The following is a 26,234-nucleotide window of genomic DNA, read 5'->3' on the forward strand; positions in this document are numbered from 1 at the left end:
TATTATTATTATTATTACTATTATTATTAGTATTAGTATTAGTATTAGTTGTTGTTATTATTATTGTTATTATTAATATAAGTATTATTAATAATATTACCAAATTTATCATTTTAAGTATTATTATCAATATTATGATTATAATTATTATTATTATCGTTTTAATAAATATTAGAACTTTTATTATTAACCTAGGTATATTATTAGTATTAGTATCATTTTATAATTATTAGTATTATTAATATTGACAGAAGTATTATTATTAAAAGTATAACTTTTATTAAAATGATTATCATTAATGAGTAATGTTATTAATAAAAGTTAATATAATCATTACTAAAAAGTATCATTACTCTAAATATGTATATTTTCTTATAAAGACTATTATTAATACTACCATTATTATTATTAAGAAAATTATTATTTCTATCATTATACTTATTCTAGTATTATTGTAACTATATTATGTAAACAAAATATTGCCTATATAAAAGATATATAATATAACACTTAACTATATTAAAGCTATTATTTATTTAAATAGATAAAATAACATATAATTTATTAATATAAAAATTATATCATTAATAATAATATAGATAAATTTGTTCGATTTCGATTATATGTTTTAATATAAATATGAATAATATAGGTTCGTGAATCCGAGGCCAACCCTATACTTGTTCAATGTCGTTCTATGTATTTTTACTACAAAATACATTAGGTGAGTTTCATTAATCCCTTTTTAAATGCTTTTGCAATATATATTTTTGGGACTGAGAATACATGCGATGTTTTTATAACTGTTTTATGAAATAGACACAAGTAATCGAAACTACACTCTATGGTTGAATTATCGAAATTGAATATGCCCCTTTTATTAAGTCTGGTAATCTAAGAATTAGGGAACAGACACCCTAATTGACGCGAACTCTAAAGATAGATCTATCGGGCCCAACAAGCCCCATCCAAAGTACCGGATGCTTTAGTACTTCAAAATTTATATCATGTCCGATGGAGGATCCCAGAATGATGGGGATATTCTTATATGCATATTGTGAATGTCGGTTACTAGGTGTTAAATCCATATGAATGATATTTTTGTCTCTATGCACGGGACGTATGTTATGAGAAATGGAAATATGAAATCTTGTGGTCTATTAAAATTATGAAATGATTATTTATGATAAACTAATGAACTCACCAACCTTTTGGTTGACACTTTAAAGCATGTTTATTCTCAGGTACGAAAGAAATCTTCCGCTGTGCATTTGATCATTTTAAAGATATTACTTGGAGTCATTCATGACATATTTCAAAAGACGTTGCATTCGAGTCGTTGAGTTTATCAAGATCATTATTAAGTCAATTATAGTTGGATATATTATGAAATTGTATGCATGTCTGTCAACTTCAGATGTAATGAAAGATTGTCTTTTTAAAACGAATGCAATGTTTGTAAAATGTATCATATAGAGGTCAAGTACCTCGCGATGTAATCAACTGTTGGGAATCGTTTATAATCGATATGGACTTCGTCCGGATGGATTAGGACGGGTCCTTTCAACACCTTATTTCAACCGATGATGAATGTTTTGCTATTGATGTTATTGACGATTGTGTTGAGCATGATTTGCAGGAATTGTTAAGTGTAGACACGTCAAATGTAATCATGATGGGTGAAGTCAACGGTGACTTCGACCCGGAAGTTGAGTTGGAGGAATTACTTAAAGAGGATGAGCTTAAAGAATCGGAATCATTTGAAACTATCCGGTTGAAAAATGAATTCCGTATCAAAACATCTCTCGAAGAACCGCCCACCTTGGAGCTTAAGGAGCTTCCACCTCACATGGAATATGCTTATCTTCAAGGTACATCCCAATTTCCAGTTATTATTTCTTCGACACTTACTTGCGACCAAAAGGGTCGGTTGGTTTCCATTCTTAAATCCCACAAAAGGGCAATAGCTTGGAAAACCTCGGACATACCGGGCATCAATTCGGCCTTTTGTACTCATCGAATCCTAATGGAAGATGATTTTAAACCCGTAGTACAAAGGCAACGTCATCTAAACCCGAATATGAAAGAGGTCGTTAAAAAAGAGGTGGTTAAATTGCTCGATGCCGGGTTAATTTATCCCATCTTGGATAGCCCATGGGTAAGCCCTGTTCAAGTTGTGCCCAAAAAGGGAGGCATGACTGTTGTTCTCAACGAGAAGGACGAACTTGTCCCTACTCGTACTGTCACGGGATGGAGAGTTTGTATAGATTATCGTCGTTTGAATGACGCCACTAGGAAGGACCACTTCCCGCTTCCATTTATCGATCAAATGCTTGAGCGTTTAGCGGGAAGGGAGTTCTATTGTTTCCTAGATGGATTTTCAGGCTACTTCCAAATCCCCATTGATCCGAAGGACCAAGATAAAACCACATTTACTTGTCCTTTCGGTACCTTTGCTTATCGGCGAATGCCATTCGGGCTATGCAATGCCCCGAGCACCTTCCAAAGGTGTATGGTCGCCATCTTTCATGACATGATCGAAGACTTCATGGAAGTTTTCATGGACGATTTTTCTGTCTTTGGAGACTCTTTCGATTCATGTCTTGCTAATCTTGAAAAAGTGCTCAAAAGGTGCGAGGAATCAAACCTTGTTCTTAACTGGGAAAAATGCCACTTTATGGTGAAGGAAGGCATTGTCTTAGGGCACAAAATCTCTCGTGCAGGTATTGAGGTTGATAAGGCCAAAATTGATGTTATTTCAGGCCTTCCCAAACCTACAAACGTTAAAGCCATTCGCAGTTTTCTTGGTCATGCGGGATTCTATAGACGGTTCATTAAGGACTTTTCTAAGATTGCCCGACCATTGACCAAACTCCTTGAGAAGGACGTTCCTTTCGACTTTAATATCAAATGCAAGAATGCTTTCAACTTCTTAAAAGAGAAGCTCACATACGCTCCTATCATGGTATCTCCCGATTGGTCTCAACCTTTCGAGCTTATGTGTGATGCTAGTGATTTCGCGCTAGACGCGGTTTTAGGTCAACGCCACGTTAATCACTTTAAACCTATTTATTACGCGAGTAAGACACTTACAGGGGCTCAATTAAATTATACCACCATGGAAAAGGAGCTCCTTGCGGTCGTCTTTGCGTTTGATAAATTTAGGTCATATTTGGTGTTGTCTAAAACGGTCGTTTACACCGATCATTCGGCCCTTAAGTACTTGTTTTCCAAACAAGATGCTAAGCCTAGACTCATTCGTTGGATTCTTCTTCTCCAAGAATTTGACATTGAGATCAAGGATAAAAAGGGTGCCGAAAATTTAGCAGCGGATCATTTATCTCGTCTTGAAAATCCAAACCTAGAGGAACTCAATGAATCGGACATTCATGATACATTCCCCGATGAGTCCCTTATGGGTAAAGAAATTGAATCCGAAACTCCTTGGTTCGCCGATATTGCTAATTATCTAGCCGCGGGCATTCTTTCCAAAGGTTTAACTTACCAACAAAAGAAGAAATTCTTTGCGGATATTAAGTTTTACTTTTGGGATGCCCCGCATCTTTTTCGAATTGGGGCAGATCAAGTGATTCATCGTTGTGTTTATGGGAAGGAAGCTCAACAAATTCTAGAGCATTGTCACCAAGGACCTACGGGTGGGCATCTTGGAGCTAATTATACGGCTAAGAAAATCTTCGATTCGGGATTCTATTGGCCTACCATTTTCAAAGATGCTAGTGCTTTTATCAAAACTTGTGACGCTTGCCAAAGGGCGGGAAACATCTCCAAAAGACATGAGATGCCCCAAACGAGTATTCAAGTTTGTGAGATATTTGACATTTGGGGGATTGATTTCATGGGACCCTTTCCCACATCCAACAAATGCAAATACATCCTTGTGGCAGTTGACTACGTGTCAAAGTGGGCCAAGGCCAAAGCTTTGCCTACTAATGACGCAAGAGCCGTTGTTGACTTCCTTAAAAATCTCTTTTCGCGTCTCGGGCTTCCAAAAGCCTTGATTACTGATCGTGGTACACACTTTGCAAATCAACTGCTCGAGAAGGTGCTTAAAAAGTATGGAGTCACCCACCGTTTCTCCACGCCTTACCACCCTCAAACGAGTGGCCAAGTTGAGAATACTAACCGCGCACTAAAACGCATTCTTGAAAGAACGGTGAAAAACAATCCTAAGATTTGGAACCGGAAGTTGAATGACGCGCTATGGGCATTTCGAACTGCGTATAAAACGCCCATTGGTACCACACCATTCCATCTCATTTATGGAAAAGCATGTCATTTGCTAGTTGAAGTGGAGCATAAGGCGTATTGGGCACTTAAACAATGTAATACGGACCTTAAGGAAGCGGGAGAACATCGGTTTTTGCAAATTCATGAACTTGAGGAATTGCGAAACCATGCTTATGAGAATTCGCGTATTTATAAGGAGAAAACGAAGTAATGGCATGATGCGCATTTGAAGATGAGAAAAGAATTTGAACCGGGCGATAAAGTTTTGTTATTTCAATCTAAGTTCAAATTCTCCGCCGGAAAGCTTAGGTCACGATGGTCCGGTCCATTCGTGGTAAAGAAAGCTTTTCCGGCCGGGCACGTAGAATTGTTAGACAACGAGGGTAGAAGCTTTAAGGTGAATGGTCATAGGTTAAAATTGTATCACGAGGCATTCGATAACACCGAGAGGGAGGACCTCACCCTCTACCCGAAAGACGCATGAGCGTGGCCATGAGTCGAGAAAACGACTCGTTAAAAAATCAATTCGTGTAGAGTTTTGTATTTTTATTTTTCTTTGTTAGATAATTTGTGTGAATTTTTGCTTTATTTGATAAAAAGAGAAAAAAAATCCAAAAACAATATAAAATCTGGAAAAAAAAATAATAATAATAAAAAAAAATTGTCACGGATCGCGACATACCCACTCAAAACGCGACAGATTGATCAGTTTGGACCCCATATGTTGTCGCGTTTAAAGCTTTATTGTCGCGTTGGAATCCAGATTGTCGCGATACGCGACACCCTGTCGCGAAACGCGACGGTTACAGCAGGTCGGGGCATATGAGCTGTTTCCAGCTCTTTTCATCACCACCACTTAATTTCTTTCCATCTCTCTCGATTTTTCTGCTCTCAATACACCATAACCCATCAATTAAACCTTTGATTTACTCACGAATCTTCATCTAATCCACAATAACAACATGGCTAGGGTATGATTTAACATCTTCTTGCTTGTTTTCATCTTTTTCTCATGCTTAATTTCAATCTTAACTAGGGTTTTTGTGATAAACAAGTGTGGGGGTGTGTTTATGTGTTATTGTTCGATTTTTATTGAAGATTATGTATGCTTAACATGTTATTACTTCAATTTTCATGCTTATTGTTCTATAATTTCATTCTTTGATTTCTAGGGTTCTTAGGTATGATTAATTTGGGGGTTTTGAATTTGTGAGTTAAATTGATATATTTTGAATGTTGTAAGATTATTAGTTGAGTATAAATACCATGAATTCATGTTTAAATTGTCTAGATTTTGATTTTGAATTCTAGGGTTCATGTGTAATTGGGGATTTTGACTTGGTTGACGGGGTTTGACTCAGTTTGACTTTTGAATTGTGTTTAACATGTGTTGATGATATGTATGCTTTAACTACATGTTTTGATTGTTGAATTATTTGGTTAAAGTTACATATATTGTTGAGAAGATGAAGTTTTTGAATTGAGTTATGTTAACTTGATTTATTTGGTTAAAGTTTCATAATTACTATGAGGATTATCATGATGATTAATGATATTATATGGTTTTGTAATTATGAAAGTTGGTAAATTGGTTCTAAGTGCATGCTAATTGTTTGAGTTTTATATGATTTATGCTCTTGGAATATTTTTAAGTGACCATTAACATTGTGTGCCTTAGGTATATTTTTGAAAGTATGCAGGTTATAACTAACGCTAACATGTCCTTTTGTGATGACCCGAAAATTTTTGACTTATTTAAACCAATTCTCTATACGATTTATTATTTTAACACGTTAAACAAAGTCTGTTAGATTGAGTCTCAAAATTTTAGAACTGTTCATATATACAATTACCTTTGATTACTCTCAACGATTCATGAACAATTATATGTATGTATATATATATATATATGTACAAGTAAAAAACGACTTTCCTACAGTAAAACCCTAGTTGCTACAGTAAAAATGACTTTGCTACAGTAAAACACTATTTGCTACAGTAAACCACTATTTGCTACATTGAAACCGTATTTTGCTACAGTGCTACAGTGAAAACGACTTTGCTACAGTGATTTGCTACAGTAACACTATTTGCTACAGTAAAACACTATTTGCTACAGTAAAACACTATTTGCTACAGTAAAATACTATTTGATGTCGACGAACAAACAAACAAAAACAGAAAGGGCGGCCATGCGATCGCATGGCAAAAACACTGAAAACTCATGCGATCGCATGAGCTACAGTAAATGGAAAAGTATTATAAAAGGTCAGTTTGCTCGACGAAGTAATACCATCTATATTTCTTTGCTCATTCTTACGTTTATATTATAATTATAATTATAATTATAATTATAATTTATAATTTAAGTTTAATAATAATAACGTATATACGCGGGTGTTTTAATTCGGGTTTCAAACCGCTTTAAGCTAAGAAAATATTGGGTATTGTTCGGGGTATTGTTCTTGAATCCAAGGCCAACCATACAGTCATCTACCATCATTACGTCTACGCAATTTACCTACAATATTGAATCGCAATATTGAACTGTGAGTTATAGTCTCCCTTTTTAAATACTTTAAATATTTTTGGGCTGAGAATACATGCAATTTATTTTAAACGCAATAAGACACAAGTACATACAAAATTCTACACTGAGTTAAACCGAAAATCCCTTAGCTTTGGTAACTAGTAGCTGCCAGTACATAGGATATGGACTGGTGGGCGCGAATAATTGTATATGGATCCATAGGGCTTGACATCCCCGTCCGAGCTAGAGCGCTAGCCTTTTAACGGACGTATGTTATTTGAGTTTAAGACACGTTGGTTTGCGTGTATTAAAACGAATGGGGTAATTATCACTATAGCGTTAAGTTTAGTTACCAGGGTGCTCTATTACGTAGAATCTATTAACTTTTGATGAAATCTTGTGGTCTATCTTTATATATGTTTATGACTCGAGCAATTAAACCTATAACTCACCAACATTCGTGTTGACTTTTTAGCATGTTTTATTCTCAGGTCCTTAGAATGCTTCCGCTGTGATGTGCTTGTTGCCTGCATGGAGTCTCTCATGCTTTGTACAAAGTTTATTGCATTCAAAATAAAACTGCGTTGTGTAATAAATAATTGGACTGTGAAGTCAACCTGTAAATTAAAGACTTATGTATTTTGGGGTTTTGCTTATACCTAAGCACTCGCCCACATGTTTATAACTTTCTATGTTTAGAAAGTCACTTATTTTAATGAATGCAATATTTTATCAAAACGTATCATATAGAGGTCAAAACCTCACTGTGGAATCAATGATTAACGTGCTGCGTCAATAGCGATTTTGACGGGTCGTTACAGTTGGTATCCGAGCTTGAGGTCATAGGGAACCAGAAATTACATTAGTGTGTTTAACTGGTAATTGTTAGGATGCATTAGTGAGTCTGGACTATGACCATATCTGTTTTTACTGATTTTTACTTATCATTTGGTCAAAAACATTATATGTGATATATTTATATGCTAACGTAATTGTTGTTTCAATTATGTGATAGATGACTTCTTCTAATCCTATCATTTTGTACGACTCGGAATCGGACACTGAATCTATTCTATCCACAACTAAAAAGGGTGTTCCAATACCTATTAAAGAAGAAATTGTGTTAGCCGGGCAATCTCAACTCCCGGTAAACCCAGAGGAGGTTCCAGCTCCACCCAGCTTTAGTTTTCCAGAGCCACAGTATCGTTGGCATGGACCCATGATCCCTGGAGTAAACGAGGATCGTCCATTTCTAAACAAATATGGACATTGGTCCAGATATACCGCCGACGGGCGGGTTGTGCCGATTACGCCTGGCAGATTTCGGTTCATGACCACCGGTACATATTCTTGCAGTTCGTCATCATATTCTCCTACACATGACTCAGACAGTTCGTCATCAGACGAAATCAGTAAGGAGGAGGATTTCGCTAATGAAATAAAAGAGATCACTAAGGAGAAATTCCAACTTGCTATAGATAATAAAAACAACCACAATAATAAAAAGTCCTTAATTATTAAAAAGGAACATGACCATTTGATCCGTAACCACCCTTATTGTATTAAACCCACTGAGGCAACGGGTACCTCAAAACCCCAACCAAAAATAAAATACACTGCCAGAATGTCTGTCGGACCATGTGCACACAAACAATTGGCAGAGAGAACCAAATGGGAAGAAGTTTCTGATAGTTCTGAATAAACGACCTCGCAACCATAAATCTTCCATGCGCTATTCTATTGCTTATGTGTGCTACTCTATCTTGTTATGTAAAATAAGCATATGTAAAATATCAGTATTGTATGGTATTGTATTATTTTGGTTTATTAATAATAAATGCATGGAATGATTATTTGTATTATTACTACTTCTTATTATTATTATTACATAATAATGTAGTAACTCGCTATAATTTTTCATAGTGGAATATTATTAGGATTTTAGTAGTTAATTCCTTGTACTATCTATTATGTATGAACTTAACGGGTAGGTAATACCCTAGAAATAATTATAAAATGCTAATAAGAAGAAAAGGCTTTTATAATAATCGGTTCATATTATTAATATGCTACGATTAACTATTGACAACTCATTTTACCTATAATATTCTATATGATTAAATTATATCTGTTGTGTTTATTGAAGAAACATGTCTCAAATGTCGGATGCTGAGTTTGAGCAACTAGTCGAGAAACGTGTGAATGAAAGAATTGCTGCAGCTGAGGCAGCAAAAGCAACAGCCGAAGCAGCAGCCAAAGCAGCAGCCATAAACATAAACTCACGAAACGGATGCTCATACAAAACTTTTCAAGGATGCAAACCACAGACGTTTAGTGGAACCGAGGGACCAGTCAGTCTAACCCGATGGTTTGAAAAGATGGAGTCCGTTTTCAAAATCAGTAATTGTGCGAACGGAGACAAGTCAAAGTATGCTTCGTGCACGTTGCAAGACGGTGCACTTACTTGGTGGAACAATTATGCTAAAGCAGAAGGAATAGATACGGCATATGATATCTCTTGGGAAGAACTGAAAAAGATGCTAATCGAGGAGTACTGTCCTCGAAACGAGATCAGAAAAATGGAATCTGAGTTACGTAATCTGAAGGTTATCGGCGCGAATCTCAATAACTATGAAAAGCGTTTCATGGAACTAGCCTTGTTGTGTCCCGAATTGGTGCCAAATGAGAAACGAAAGATAGAAATGTATATTGACGGTTTATCGATCAATATCAAAGGAAATGTTACATCATCCAAACCGAATACGATGCAGGAAGCCATGACAATGGCACACTAACTCATTGACCAGATCACAGAGAGTTCGATTAAGGCACCAATTACCGAAGTCAAGACAACTGAAGGAAAGAGGAAATGGGAAGACTATAAGGGCAAAAGTACTCACCTGAAGAAACAAGAAACTTTTAAAGGTAAACAAGATGGGGCAACTGCAAGTCCAAACTATAAGGGACCCCATCCGTTCTGCAAAAGATGTTACACACATCATGCAGGTTATTGTCAAGTGGTCTGTGATAAGTGCAACAAGAAAGGACATGTGGCGAAAGATTGTTATGCCACCGTTTCTGAAGTAAAGACAAAACCGACCGATGTCAAGAAATGTTTTGGATGCGGGAAGTCTGGTCACTTTATAAATCAATGCCCTGATAAGGAGAAGAACAAAGAACCCGCACGTGGGAGGGCATTTAATGTTAGTACCAGTGAAGCACGTGAGGATCCTAATCTTGTCACGGGTACGTTTACCGTTAATAATCAACTAGCTTCTATTATGTTTGATACGGGTGCTGATAGAAGTTATATGTGTAAAGACTTTAGTTCTAAACTAAAATGTGCATCATTACCTCTAGACGATAAATATACTATTGAATTAGCTAATGGTAAACTGATAAAAGCCGATAAAATTTGCCATGGTTGCGAAATAAATCTCGCTGGTGAAACCTTCAAAATTGATTTGATACCCGTAGAATTAGGAAGTTTTGACGTAATCGTTGGCATGGACTGGATGTCCAAAACAAGAGCGGAAGTTGTTTGCGCTGAGAAAGCAATCCGCATCCCTCGTAAGGATGAAACGTCATTAATGATTTATGGGGAGAAGAGCAACTCAAAGCTGAACTTTATCAGCTGTATGAAGGCCCAGAAACTTATAAGAAAAGGTTGTTATGCTATTCTGGCACACGTAAAGAAGATCGATACTGAAGAAAGAAGCATTAATGACATGCCGGTTGTAAGAGAATATCCTGGAGTATTTCCAGAAGAATTACCGAGGCTACCTCCACACAGATGTGTAGAATTCCAGATTGATCTCATACCAGGAGCTGCACCTGTAGCCCGATCTCCATATAGACTTGCACCTTCAGAAATGCAAGAATTACAAGACCAGTTGCAAGAATTATCGGACCGTGGATTTATTCGTCCTAGTTTTTCACCTTGGGGTGCTCCTATTCTGTTCGTCAAGAAGAAGGATGGATCTATGAGAATGTGCATAGATTATCGAGAATTAAACAAATTAACGATCAAGAATCGGTACCCATTACCGAGGATTGATTATTTATTTGATCAATTGCAAGGATCAAGTGTTTATTCTAAGATTGATCTACGCTCCGGATATCATCAGCTGAGAGTGAAGGAAGAAGATGTTCCTAAAACCGCGTTCAGAACCCGTTACGGTCACTATGAGTTTCTAGTCATGCCTTTTGGATTAACTAATGCTCCAGCAGTATTCATGGATCTAATGAATCGCATCTGTAGATCGTATTTAGACAAATTTGTCATTGTTTTTATCGACGACATATTGATTTACTCGAAGAACAAGGAAGAACATGAGCAACACTTAAGACTGGTACTAGAGATACTCAAGAAAGAAGAATTGTACGCAAAATTTTCGAAGTGTGATTTCTGGTTACAAGAAGTACAATTTTTGGGTCATGTTGTCAGTAAACATGGAATTAAAGTTGACCCTGCCAAGATCGAAGCCATTAGTAAATGGGAAACACCGAAGACTCCAACACAAATCCGCCAATTCTTAGGTCTTGCTGGTTACTACCGAAGATTCATTCAAGATTTCTCTAGAATTGCCAAACCCTTAACTGCATTGACTCAAAAGGGAAAGAAGTATGATTGGTCCACGGAACAGGAATCCTCATTCCAGTTATTAAAGAAGAAGTTAACATCTGCACCCATTTTGTCATTACCGGAAGGAAATGATGATTTCGTGATCTATTGTGATGCTTCGCGCCAAGGTTTAGGATGTGTATTAATGCAATGCACAAAAGTTATCGCATATGCCTCACGACAACTAAAAATTCATGAAAAGAACTATACGACGCACGATTTGGAACTTGGAGCAGTAGTTTTTGCACTCAAAATATGGAGACACTATCTATATGGCATCAAGTGTACAGTGTACACCGACCATAAGAGTCTTCAGCATATTTTTGATCAAAAACAACTCAATATGAGGCAACGTCGCTGGGTAGAGTTGTTAAACGATTACGATTGTGAAATCCGTTACCATCCCGGAAAGGCTAATGTTGTAGCTGATGCCCTAAGTCGAAAAGAAAGAGTAAAACCTCTTAGGGTCCGAGCCTTGAATATTACAATTCGTACTGATCTCACAAAGCAAATTCAAGCAGCACAGTTAGAAGCTTTAAAAGAAGAAAACGAAAAAGGTGAAATGAGCAAAGGGTTAGAAAAACAACTTGAAGTAAAAGCCGATGGAACCCTGTATTTTGCTGGTAGGATATGGGTACCAAGACATGGTAACCTAAGGCAACTAGTACTAGATGAAGCACACAAAACGAGGTACTCAATTCACCCAGGAAATGGGAAAATGTACCACGATCTCAAGAAGTTCTATTGGTGGCCTAATATGAAGACAGAAATTGCTACTTATGTAAGCAAATGTTTGACGTGTGCAAAGGTTAAAGCTGAACACCAAAAGCCGTCAGGATTACTGCAACAACCAGAAATTCTGCAGTGGAAATGGGAAAGAATAACCATGGATTTCATTACGAAATTGCCAAGGACTGCAAGTAGTCATGATACTATTTGGGTGATAGTTGATCGTCTAACTAAATCAGCTCACTTCCTACCAATAAAGGAGACAGACAGTATGGAGAAATTAGCACGCCTATATTTGAAGGAAGTAGTTTCCAGGCATGGTGTACCCATCTCCATCATATCTGATCGTGACACCCGATTCACATCACGTTTTTGGCAATCATTACAAAAAGCATTGGGAACTCGATTAGATATGAGCACCGCTTATCACCCACAGACAGATGGTCAAAGTGAAAGAACAATACAAACATTGGAAGACATGTTACGGGCATGCGTGTAACGACCCGGAAATTTCCGACCAAATTTAAACCTTAAACTCTATATGTTTCCGACACGATAAGCAAAAACCTGTAATTTTGAGTCTAGAAAGTTTGAAATCTATATTCAGTTAATCAGTTACCCCTTTAACTGTGCCCAACGATTCACGAACAATTTTTGTGTTTAAATAAATATGAAATTTATGCATTTGACTTGTATGTTATTATTGTTATTACTATTGTTATAGTTATTAGTGTTAACATCAATATTAATAGATAGTAATAAGATTTTAGTTAGTATTAGTATTATTATGAGATATTATTATTATAAATCATTAGTAATATTAATATATGTATTATTAATAGTATTAATGTAATATTATTTGTTAATTTTCAAAAATTAAGAATTTTAAATAGATATATATAAAAACCCGGTTATATAGATATATATATACAAAGATATATAAATATGAATACAATTATATAAAATAAATTATATAAATTTCTGTGTAAGAATTATAAGGACCCAATTCATTCCAAATATGTTGAAAAGTCGAAGTCTACTTTATCTGTTTTTATTTTTTTTCATTTGTTCCCTTCTTCTGAGTTATTCGGTGTGTCGGGTATCTACTTGTATTTATCCAGCAAATAATTCAACAATATTGATTAACTCATCTCATCTCATCACAAAGCCACCATCCCTCTATTTCTTTATCTCCTTCATCCCTCGATTCTCTCTCTTCTCCAAATTTTACAAACTTGTGATTTTGTGTTCTTTCTGTTCAAACGGACATATAGCAAACCATGGGATCATGATCCTTGCTACTGTTGCGGCTGCAAACTTTATGATCCATCATGAATTACAACTACAACACCGAAGCCAAAATCGAACTGCAAACGCTCCTGATTATTGTTCGATTATAACCAACCATCTTCATCCTCCAACACCCAAGCAATCCATCACTTTTAAAAACTACCATCACCTTCGACAACACATTGTTAAACCACCACATATGGTTGTTCTATCTCTGAATCGTTTACTTCTGTTTCAACCATAAACTCGCCACCCTACAAGAACAATCGTACCATTCCTCACAATCATACCCGGACCACCACCAACGTGAACCTCGAATTCTCATCACCTTAGCTACCCTCACTTTCCAAAACTAATACCCACAATCACCACCACCTTCTACCCTAATCCGCCACTGTTCCTCTTTCTCTTCCTCTCTATTTCATATCTCTATTTTTTTGAGACAACCTGAAAACCTCACAGGATACTACTGCTCCTGCCGTGCTCCTGCTGTAACTAATTTTTTTCTACATGTTCGAACCACAGAACAGTCGAACCCACCTTTGATCATCACTTTCTATCACCTTAAAACCCAACTAAAACAACCCGTCAACTACTGCTACTAATTTTCTGTTAATTACCGCCACCATCCAACAATTTTTACATCTGCAAAACATCACATAATCACCTCCATTAAAACCATCGTTGAACACTTTTGAGCTGTACATCTGTCGCATCTGTTTCTCCAAATCGAAAACAAACCACTTGCGAGTAATCGATCGATACTCTTATACTTGCGTGTTTTTCTTTTTGTGACCGACAGGTACCCAACAAATAACCCACTTGATTATTAAAGAAAAGAAAAAGAAAACGAACCCTACAAGTTTCCTACTGCAACTTGTCAAATTATATATCACCGGCAGTTTTTTTTTTTTCCTATTCTTTTAACGGGTCAGTTTTGTTCATTGTGGACTTTTGTTTAATGGACTGATATGTTTAAACTGTTGGGCCGAGTTCTAATGAAAACTATTGGGCCTGATTAATAAGGAACAAATAATGATAATTAAGAAGTTGATAAGTGCATAAATTTGAGGGTGAAACGATTATGATTGACGAGGCTGGAAAGGAGGATTAGTCGATATAAGATGTATAAATTGATTCCTGATTTGATCCCGATCGATTTAAATTTTATTTGAGGAGGAGAAGAATAAAGGAAAACAGAAATACGGGTTTAATATAATTGTATCCTCTATAAAGCAGAAAAACCGAGATGGCGAATTGGTTAAGGGTGTATTGGATTAACGGGGAGGTCTAGGGTTCGAGTCTTGTTCCAGGCACTTATTTTTTTTAAAGTTAGTTTCAAGGTTCGTGAATCGAAGGCCAACCTTATAAGTTACCAATGGTGTTATATGTATTTTTACTACAAAATACATTAGGTGAGTATATAGTTCCCTTTTAAACTTTAAATATTTTTGGGCTGAGAATACATACGCTATTTTTATAAATGATTTACGTTATGGACACAAGTGACTAAAATTACGTTCTACATGGGTTTGAATCAAAAATCCCCTAGCTTGGTAACTTTAACTATTGGTTTATGAACTGGTAGGCGCGAATCCTAAAGATAGATCTATCGGGTTTTACACCCCCACCCAGATGTTGTTCTAGTAAACTAGAAGAACGGGTGTTTAGTACTTCGAGGTTAACGGAACGCACTTGATTCGGTGCACATATTATTATAACTCAGGGGTACACACTCTTGTTAAGGCTAGTTACCGGGTGCCCACTGCTTGGAATGCTTTTCATACACTTGCGAGTGTATTATGTTTATAAACTTTAAATCTTGTGGTCCATAGTTGTAACGCTGCTAGCATCAAACCTATATATCTCACCAACTTTATGTTGACTTTTTAAAGCATGTTTATTCTCAGGTACGAATTAAGTCTTCCGCTGTGCATTAGCTCATACTATGGACCTGACTAGGAGTCGATCATCGCAATGGGACCAACTGTTGAAGATTCCGTCCGGAAGGATTAGTCTCGGACATTTCAGTTGGTATCAGAGCGGTGGTCTTAGTGAACCAGGTCTTGCATTAGTGTGTCTAACTAGTAGCTGTTAGGATACATTAATGAGTCTGGACTTCGACCGTGCCTGCATGTCAAAAGTTTTGCTTATCATTTCTAGTCGTAAATTATTTGCTTATCATCCTTAGGGAATTGCCTGCTTATCATTCATAAGTCTAGACACGTCTTACTGCATTTAGTGCATCGATAGTGTATAGACAAAATTCATATCCTAGCGTATCTGTTACTATAGATTTGCCTGACATATACCGTAAATTCCTCTGTAGTTTGCGAAATCTTTGGTATTATATATAGATGTTCTATATAGCTAGAATATCATCCGACGTTCGGAAATCATTTCACACCGACGATCCCTCCATCCACCAAATTACCCTCTTGGCAATGAACCTGAGGCGCTTACCAACGAACCTGTTCGAGAAACCATTTTCTCTCCTTTTTTCCGAGTATTTCATCACGATTACATACTATCCCATATTTCGAATCTTATTCATTCGCTCGCTTCAACCGACAAACATCCCGTAGTACTAGAAGAAGTTAAAGAACTACGCGCTCGTGTGACGACTTTGGAGAACCTGGTGCGAAGGTTACGAACACCAGCAGCAGCATCGGCAGCTTAACCAGTATCGCCAGAAACATTAACATCGCAATCTTCGGTACCGGCATCATCATCAGCATCACCGTCATCAACGTCAACAGTATCCTTATTACCCCTAAACCACAACCGTGTCGTAAATCTTATCACAACCTGTATCTCGGATATCAACATCACACACCTCAATATTACCTTCTGTATTCCGAGTATGATCTTCGTTCTACATATCGTTCTACATCGATTAATTTCGTTCTACGTATTGTTCTACCTCATTTACTTTCGTTCGACATTGCAATTATGTAATCTCTAATGTTTTAGAGATCATGTAATTCAGTATTAACGATAAATCAAATGAGTTTAATATCTTATTGACTCATTAAATCCATAATTACATCTGAAGAAAATATATATGCAAGTATATTTTCATAAAGATTGTAATTAAAAATTCTTTCGTACAAACTGTTAATGATGAAAATATTTTAACGGGTGGGTAGTACCCGAGAAATATTCAGATTTCACATTAATAAGTTACACTGTACATTCTTCAAACCTGATTCAACGGTCAATTGCTATTCTATTTACAATCATTGATATATGTATCCGTTCACCATAAAATAACCATTTCTGTTCAAATTTCATATTTGGATTTTGACCTATTAGAATCCAACAAGTGGCATAATGAAGAAAACATTGGATATAATAAAATTGGTTAGAAACAAACGAATTAACTAATTGAAATATTGTTAAGATCCACGCTAACTGTTCCGGCTAACTGTTCCCAGCTAACTGATTAACATTTAAATTATCGAAATTTACATTCTCGCAATTTTATTTATCGTCATTTAAATTCTGTTATTTACTTTTACGCACTTTAAACGGGACACGTATGCAAGGTTTCGACTTATCATATCGACCCATCTATATATATATTTCGGAACAACCGTAGACACTCTATATGTGAAGGTGGGAGTTGGCTATACAGGGTCGGAGTTGATTCCAAAATATATATATACTTTGAGTTGTGATCGACACCGAGACCGGTACACGGGTCACGATACGTATTATTTAATTCGAATATTATATATTAAATTATATATGAATCATTGAACCATCGGACTATTGGAATGTTAACTTTGGACAATTAAAATGAATTAAAATATTGATTATAACATATGAAACTAAACAATTCTTCAAGTTTGCCACTTGATTTCATCCTAAACCTCATTTGTATCTCGACGTTTACAATCCGCGTACAAACCTATCAGGATTCTTGAAAATACCTCAATCGAGAAGTTGAACCGACCGCACTTCATCTACAGAAGAAAAGATCTATACACATGAAAAACTCTTGAACCCAAAGTCATAGTTTAACACGTACCGCGACGAATTCTTTAGCATTTATTAGCAAAAACAACCTTACGATTCCTTTTCAAAGTAGCCAATTTTGTCACAGCTTCAGCAGAACAACTTCGACCTTTCATTCGAATAAGTCTTATTATAACTTTGATATATACGATTGGTTTTCCTCATCGTTACCGGGGAACCTTTCATACTCCGCCATTTTATCATCAGCATTTAATCATCTAAAAACACAATTCGCCCAAAAACACCTCGGATTGATAATCGACGATTCAGATATGACTGCATTAAATGCAGAGGAAACAGTAAAATTTTAGATGGCCTAAATGGCCAAAAGTTTGATGATAAAGAAGGGAATGATAGGAACACTCGATAGAAAATTTAGTGCTGAAAAATGGATTGAGCTAACCGTGAAGGAAACAAAGAACAAATACAAGGAATGAACCTGCCTTCAAATAATGCAAATGATTCAGTGTCTGTTGAAACCGTCAGTATGAACCCTACTCCTTATTCTAAACTTTTTCAGATGATATTATTCATCATCATCTTATCTTAGATATTATAAGATATCTTCATATTTTCCGCTATACATATTCTCCATATTTCTAAAGATATTTTCACAACTATTCCTATCTGCAATCATCTATCTCCCCGTAATATCTGCGTTACAACATAAAAGAAACTGTGTTAGTTTCTAAATTCTGAAATCTTCAAGTTTAAAATATGAATGTTTTGAAGCAGTGTTGGGAACTGATGCGTGAATTAGTATAATATAATGAAACTTGATCAACTTCATTATATTACAGTAAGTCATGTTGCGTTTCTAATGGAATGTGATGATTCACAGTACCATCATCATGTGCCATGTTACACGGCTCTTACAATCTATCCAATCTCTAAACATATCAAGAAAATATTCTCTTGATGATTCGGTCTTTTCCAGGATATTCTGGTAATTTGACAAATCAAAATCGTTCCATTACCATTTATTTTAGCTATGTTCATTTCGAATTTCATACCTACGAAATTCCGGATCATTGCTCGCTTGACTTGAGGACGGGAAGAGGAAACGAAGGAATAAAGCTCCAAGAATAGGAATTGAAGTATAAAACGTAGCAAATAGGAGAGAGCATTAACTGTGGATGACAATGATTATAGAAGATGTGAGATATGGAATTAAGGAAGGGAAGGAGGTGGATTCATAGTGAAATATCCGACAGAGAAATCGAAACAGATTGCCGCATTAAATCAAAGAAAATCCTGATCGCCGAAGATCCAAATCTTATTACATAAAGATTTTCTTTAAATCCCATAAATTCCGGAAATCAACCCTAATCATGTCATCGGTTAAAACAATTCCATATTTACTCATTTCACTCTTTTGTGATAGCTTCACTCGTACGCTTCACAAGATCGAATCGTTTTATTTAATATCTCTCGATATGGATAAAACTCTATTATTACCTCATATTTGTCATGAAAACATTCCTATTGTTATCCATGACAACCTCTATCAAATTTCGGGGACGAAATTTCTTTAACGGGTGGGTACTGTAACGACCCGGAAATTTCCGACCAAATTTAAACCTTAAACTCTATATGTTTCCGACACGATAAGCAAAAACCTGTAATTTTGAGTCTAGAAAGTTTGAAATCTATATTCAGTTAATCAGTTACCCCTTTAACTGTGCCCAACGATTCACGAACAATTTTTGTGTTTAAATAAATATGAAATTTATGCATTTGACTTGTATGTTATTATTGTTATTACTATTGTTATAGTTATTAGTGTTAACATCAATATTAATAGATAGTAATAAGATTTTAGTTAGTATTAGTATTATTATGAGATATTATTATTATAAATCATTAGTAATATTAATATATGTATTATTAATAGTATTAATGTAATATTATTTGTTAATTTTCAAAAATTAAGAATTTTAAATAGATATATATAAAAACCCGGTTATATAGATATATATATACAAAGATATATAAATATGAATACAATTATATAAAATAAATTATATAAATTTCTGTGTAAGAATTATAAGGACCCAATTCATTCCAAATATGTTGAAAAGTCGAAGTCTACTTTATCTGTTTTTATTTTTTTTCATTTGTTCCCTTCTTCTGAGTTATTCGGTGTGTCGGGTATCTACTTGTATTTATCCAGCAAATAATTCAACAATATTGATTAACTCATCTCATCTCATCACAAAGCCACCATCCCTCTATTTCTTTATCTCCTTCATCCCTCGATTCTCTCTCTTCTCCAAATTTTACAAACTTGTGATTTTGTGTTCTTTCTGTTCAAACGGACATATAGCAAACCATGGGATCATGATCCTTGCTACTGTTGCGGCTGCAAACTTTATGATCCATCATGAATTACAACTACAACACCGAAGCCAAAATCGAACTGCAAACGCTCCTGATTATTGTTCGATTATAACCAACCATCTTCATCCTCCAACACCCAAGCAATCCATCACTTTTAAAAACTACCATCACCTTCGACAACACATTGTTAAACCACCACATATGGTTGTTCTATCTCTGAATCGTTTACTTCTGTTTCAACCATAAACTCGCCACCCTACAAGAACAATCGTACCATTCCTCACAATCATACCCGGACCACCACCAACGTGAACCTCGAATTCTCATCACCTTAGCTACCCTCACTTTCCAAAACTAATACCCACAATCACCACCACCTTCTACCCTAATCCGCCACTGTTCCTCTTTCTCTTCCTCTCTATTTCATATCTCTATTTTTTTGAGACAACCTGAAAACCTCACAGGATACTACTGCTCCTGCCGTGCTCCTGCTGTAACTAATTTTTTTCTACATGTTCGAACCACAGAACAGTCGAACCCACCTTTGATCATCACTTTCTATCACCTTAAAACCCAACTAAAACAACCCGTCAACTACTGCTACTAATTTTCTGTTAATTACCGCCACCATCCAACAATTTTTACATCTGCAAAACATCACATAATCACCTCCATTAAAACCATCGTTGAACACTTTTGAGCTGTACATCTGTCGCATCTGTTTCTCCAAATCGAAAACAAACCACTTGCGAGTAATCGATCGATACTCTTATACTTGCGTGTTTTTCTTTTTGTGACCGACAGGTACCCAACAAATAACCCACTTGATTATTAAAGAAAAGAAAAAGAAAACGAACCCTACAAGTTTCCTACTGCAACTTGTCAAATTATATATCACCGGCAGTTTTTTTTTTTTCCTATTCTTTTAACGGGTCAGTTTTGTTCATTGTGGACTTTTGTTTAATGGACTGATATGTTTAAACTGTTGGGCCGAGTTCTAATGAAAACTATTGGGCCTGATTAATAAGGAACAAATAATGATAATTAAGAAGTTGATAAGTGCATAAATTTGAGGGTGAAACGATTATGATTGACGAGGCTGGAAAGGAGGATTAGTCGATATAAGATGTATAAATTGATTCCTGATTTGATCCCGATCGATTTAAATTTTATTTGAGGAGGAGAAGAATAAAGGAAAACAGAAATACGGGTTTAATATAATTGTATCCTCTATAAAGCAGAAAAACCGAGATGGCGAATTGGTTAAGGGTGTATTGGATTAACGGGGAGGTCTAGGGTTCGAGTCTTGTTCCAGGCACTTATTTTTTTTAAAGTTAGTTTCAAGGTTCGTGAATCGAAGGCCAACCTTATAAGTTACCAATGGTGTTATATGTATTTTTACTACAAAATACATTAGGTGAGTATATAGTTCCCTTTTAAACTTTAAATATTTTTGGGCTGAGAATACATACGCTATTTTTATAAATGATTTACGTTATGGACACAAGTGACTAAAATTACGTTCTACATGGGTTTGAATCAAAAATCCCCTAGCTTGGTAACTTTAACTATTGGTTTATGAACTGGTAGGCGCGAATCCTAAAGATAGATCTATCGGGTTTTACACCCCCACCCAGATGTTGTTCTAGTAAACTAGAAGAACGGGTGTTTAGTACTTCGAGGTTAACGGAACGCACTTGATTCGGTGCACATATTATTATAACTCAGGGGTACACACTCTTGTTAAGGCTAGTTACCGGGTGCCCACTGCTTGGAATGCTTTTCATACACTTGCGAGTGTATTATGTTTATAAACTTTAAATCTTGTGGTCCATAGTTGTAACGCTGCTAGCATCAAACCTATATATCTCACCAACTTTATGTTGACTTTTTAAAGCATGTTTATTCTCAGGTACGAATTAAGTCTTCCGCTGTGCATTAGCTCATACTATGGACCTGACTAGGAGTCGATCATCGCAATGGGACCAACTGTTGAAGATTCCGTCCGGAAGGATTAGTCTCGGACATTTCAATGCGTGATTGACTTTGGAACCAGTTGGGATCGACACTTACCGTTGGCAGAATTTTCATACAATAACAGCTATCATACGAGCATCAACGCAGCGCCATTTGAAGCACTTTACGGTAGAAAGTGCAGATCCCCTATCTGTTGGAGTGAAGTAGGAGAAAGACAACTTACTGGACCAGAAATTATTCATGAAACCACCGAAAAGATCATTCAAATACAACAGCGATTAAAAATGGCCATGAGTCGCCAAAAGAGTTATGCTGATGTAAGAAGAAAACCGCTAGAATTTCAAGTGGGCGACAAAGTCATGTTGAAAGTGTCACCCTGGAAAGGCGTTGTACGATTCGGTAAACGAGGAAAGCTAAGTCCTAGGTACGTAGGACCCTTTGAAATCACCGAAAGAATTGGAACAATTGCTTATCGATTAAAGCTACCGCAAGAACTTAGTAGTGTTCACAACACATTTCACGTGTCAAATTTGAAGAAATGTTTAGCTGAAGAGGATGTCATAATTCCTCTTGACGAAATACGAATCAATGATAAACTCCATTTTATCGAAGAACCTGTTGAAATCATGGACCGTGAGGTCAAACAATTAAAACAAAGCAAAATACCGATAGTTAGGGTTCGTTGGAACGCAAGACGAGGACCCGAGTTTACTTGGGAACGTGAAGATTAGATGAAGCAAAAGTATCCACATTTGTTCACCGATATCGCTCATGAAACAGGTACTACTCAAAATTTCGGGACGAAATTTTCTTTAACGGGGAGGTACTGTGATGACCCGAAAATTTTTGACTTATTTAAACCAATTCTCTATACGATTTATTATTTTAACACGTTAAACAAAGTCTGTTAGATTAAGTCTCAAAATTTTAGAACTGTTCATATATACAATTACCTTTGATTACTCTCAACGATTCATGAACAATTATATGTATGTATATATATATATATATATATGTACAAGTAAAAAACGACTTTCCTACAGTAAAACCCTAGTTGCTACAGTAAAAATGACTTTGCTACAGTAAAACACTATTTGCTACAGTAAACCACTATTTGCTACAGTGAAACCGTATTTTGCTACAGTGCTACAGTGAAAACGACTTTGCTACAGTGATTTGCTACAGTAAAACACTATTTGCTACAGTAAAACGCTATTTGCTACAGTAACATACTATTTGATGTCGACGAACAAACAAACAAAAACAGAAAGGGCGGCCATGCGATCGCATGGCAAAAACACTGAAAACTCATGCGATCGCATGAGCTACAGTAAATGGAAAAGTATTATAAAAGGTCAGTTTGCTCGACGAAGTAATACCATCTATATTTCTTTGCTCATTCTTACGTTTATATTATAATTATAATTATAATTATAATTATAATTATAATTATAATTATAATTTATAATTTAAGTTTAATAATAATAACGTATATACGCGGGTGTTTTAATTCGAGTTTCAAACCGCTTTAAGCTAAGGAAATATTGGGTATTGTTCGGGGTATTGTTCTTGAATCCAAGGCCAACCATACAGTCATCTACCATCATTACGTCTACGCAATTTACCTACAATATTGAATCGCAATATTGAACTGTGAGTTATAGTCTCCCTTTTTAAATACTTTAAATATTTTTGGGCTGAGAATACATGCAATTTATTTTAAACGCAATAAGACACAAGTACATACAAAATTCTACACTGAGTTAAACCGAAAATCCCTTAGCTTTGGTAACTAGTAGCTGCCAGTACATAGGATATGGACTGGTGGGCGCGAATAATTGTATATGGATCCATAGGGCTTGACATCCCCGTCCGAGCTAGAGCGCTAGCCTTTTAACGGACGTATGTTATTTGAGTTTAAGACACGTTGGTTTGCGTGTATTAAAACGAATGGGGTAATTATCACTATAGCGTTAAGTTTAGTTACCAGGGTGCTCTATTACGTAGAATCTATTAACTTTTGATGAAATCTTGTGGTCTATCTTTATATATGTTTATGACTCGAGCAATTAAACCTATAACTCACCAACATTCGTGTTGACTTTTTAGCATGTTTTATTCTCAGGTCCTTAGAATGCTTCCGCTGTGATGTGCTTGTTGCCTGCATGGAGTCTCTCATGCTTTGTACAAAGTTTATTGCATTCAAAATAAAACTGCGTTGTGTAATAAATAATTGGACTGTGAAGTCAACCTGTAAATTAAAGACTTATGTATTTTGGGGTTTTGCTTATACCTAAGCACTCGCCCACATGTTTATAACTTTCTATGTTTAGAAAGTCACTTATTTTAATGAATGCAATATTTTATCAAAACGTATCATATAGAGGTCAAAACCTCACTGTGGAATCAATGATTAACGTGCTGCGTCAATAGCGATTTTGACGGGTCGTTACACCTTTGGGATATATCTTTTTGGATGTCATTGTGTTTGTTTTTCAGACAGGAGGACGTGGTAATGCTAGGGATGCTTCAAGTTCCGGTACTGCAGCCGGTGCAGCTCAGGAGGTTCAACCGCAACCTCCAATTCCTCAAACAGAATTACATGTGAATTTACGGTTTAATGGTCGATCGGAGGTTATTAAGCAAAGAAAGGCGGATGTTCAAGAATTGATTCGGAAAGAATTTGAACCTCATCGAGTGGTCGATTGGAATGTTTTACACCGAGGTGGTTTACATGCTACGGTTATGGAATATTTGCAATTGGAATGGCGAAGTGCTATGTATAATGATTGGGTTGCTTTCTTTGGTATTCATGAAGTAGTTTACCGGGAGTTGATTATTGAATTTTACGCTACATATGTGATGAACCTTCACCCTGAAAACGTTGATGATCCAACGTTTATGACTTTTCGATTGGGTGGGGTTAACCGCTCTATGTCATTATTTCAGTTGGCTACTTGTTTGGGAATTTATACCGATGAAGAACGCACACGAGTTAGTTTTTGAGATTATCTTTGGGGTGCTGAAAGGGTGATTGATATGATTGATCCTCGTGAATTTGATGCAGCAAGAGTTTGGGGGGAGATTGCTTCCGATTCTGAATGGAGCCCGAGTAACTGTCCTTGTGTTAACATCATGGATCTCGCTCTTCGTGCAATTCAACGAATGGTTTCGCATACTATTACACATCGAAGAAGTGGGAACGAGAAGGTCTCTTTACCGGACCTTTGGTATGTGAAATGTCCCGTTCTTATTGATTAAAAACGTTCCATATTAATTGATTTCGTTGCGAGGTTTTGACCTCTATATGAGACATTTTTCAAAGACTGCATTCATTTTTAAAACAAACCATAACCTTTATTTCATAAATAAAGGTTTAAAAAGCTTTACGTAGATTATCAAATAATGATAATCTAAAATATCCTGTTTACACACGACCATTACATAATGGTTTACAATACAAATATGTTACATCGAAATCAGTTTCTTGAATGCAGTTTTTACACAATATCATACAAACATGGACTCCAAATCTTGTCCTTATTTTAGTATGCAACAGCGTAAGCTCTTAATATTCACCTGAGAATAAACATGCTTTAAACGTCAACAAAAATGTTGGTGAGTTATAGGTTTAACCTATATATATCAAATCGTAACAATAGACCACAAGATTTCATATTTCAATACACATCCCATACATAGAGATAAAAATCATTCATATGGTGAACACCTGGTAACCGACATTAACAAGATGCATATATAAGAATATCCCCATCATTCCGGGACACCCTTCGGATATGATATAAATTTCGAAGTACTAAAGCATCCGGTACTTTGGATGGGGTTTGTTAGGCCCAATAGATCTATCTTTAGAGTTCGCGTCAATTAGGGTGTCTGTTCCCTAATTCTTAGATTACCAGACTTAATAAAAAGGGGTATATTCGATTTCGATAATTCAACCATAGAATGTAGTTTCACGTACTTGTGTCTATTTTGTAAATCATTTATAAAACCTGCATGTATTCTCATCCCAAAAATATTAGATTTTAAAAGTGGGACTATAACTCACTTTCACAGATTTTTACTTCGTCGGGAAGTAAGACTTGGCCACTGGTTGATTCACGAACCTATAACAATATATACATATATATCAAAGTATGTTCAAAATATATTTACAACACTTTTAATATATTTTGATGTTTTAAGTTTATTAAGTCAGCTGTCCTCGTTAGTAACCTACAACTAGTTGTCCACAGTTAGATGTACAGAAATAAATCGATAAATATTATCTTGAATCAATCCACGACCCAGTGTATACGTATCTCAGTATTGATCACAACTCAAACTATATATATTTTGGAATCAACCTCAACCCTGTATAGCTAACTCCAACATTCACATATAGAGTGTCTATGGTTGTTCCGAAATATATATAGATGTGTCGACATGATAGGTCGAAACATTGTATACGTGTCT

Source organism: Rutidosis leptorrhynchoides, chromosome 4 (genome assembly GCF_046630445.1).
Source record: "Rutidosis leptorrhynchoides isolate AG116_Rl617_1_P2 chromosome 4, CSIRO_AGI_Rlap_v1, whole genome shotgun sequence".
Taxonomy (NCBI): Eukaryota; Viridiplantae; Streptophyta; class Magnoliopsida; order Asterales; family Asteraceae; genus Rutidosis; species Rutidosis leptorrhynchoides.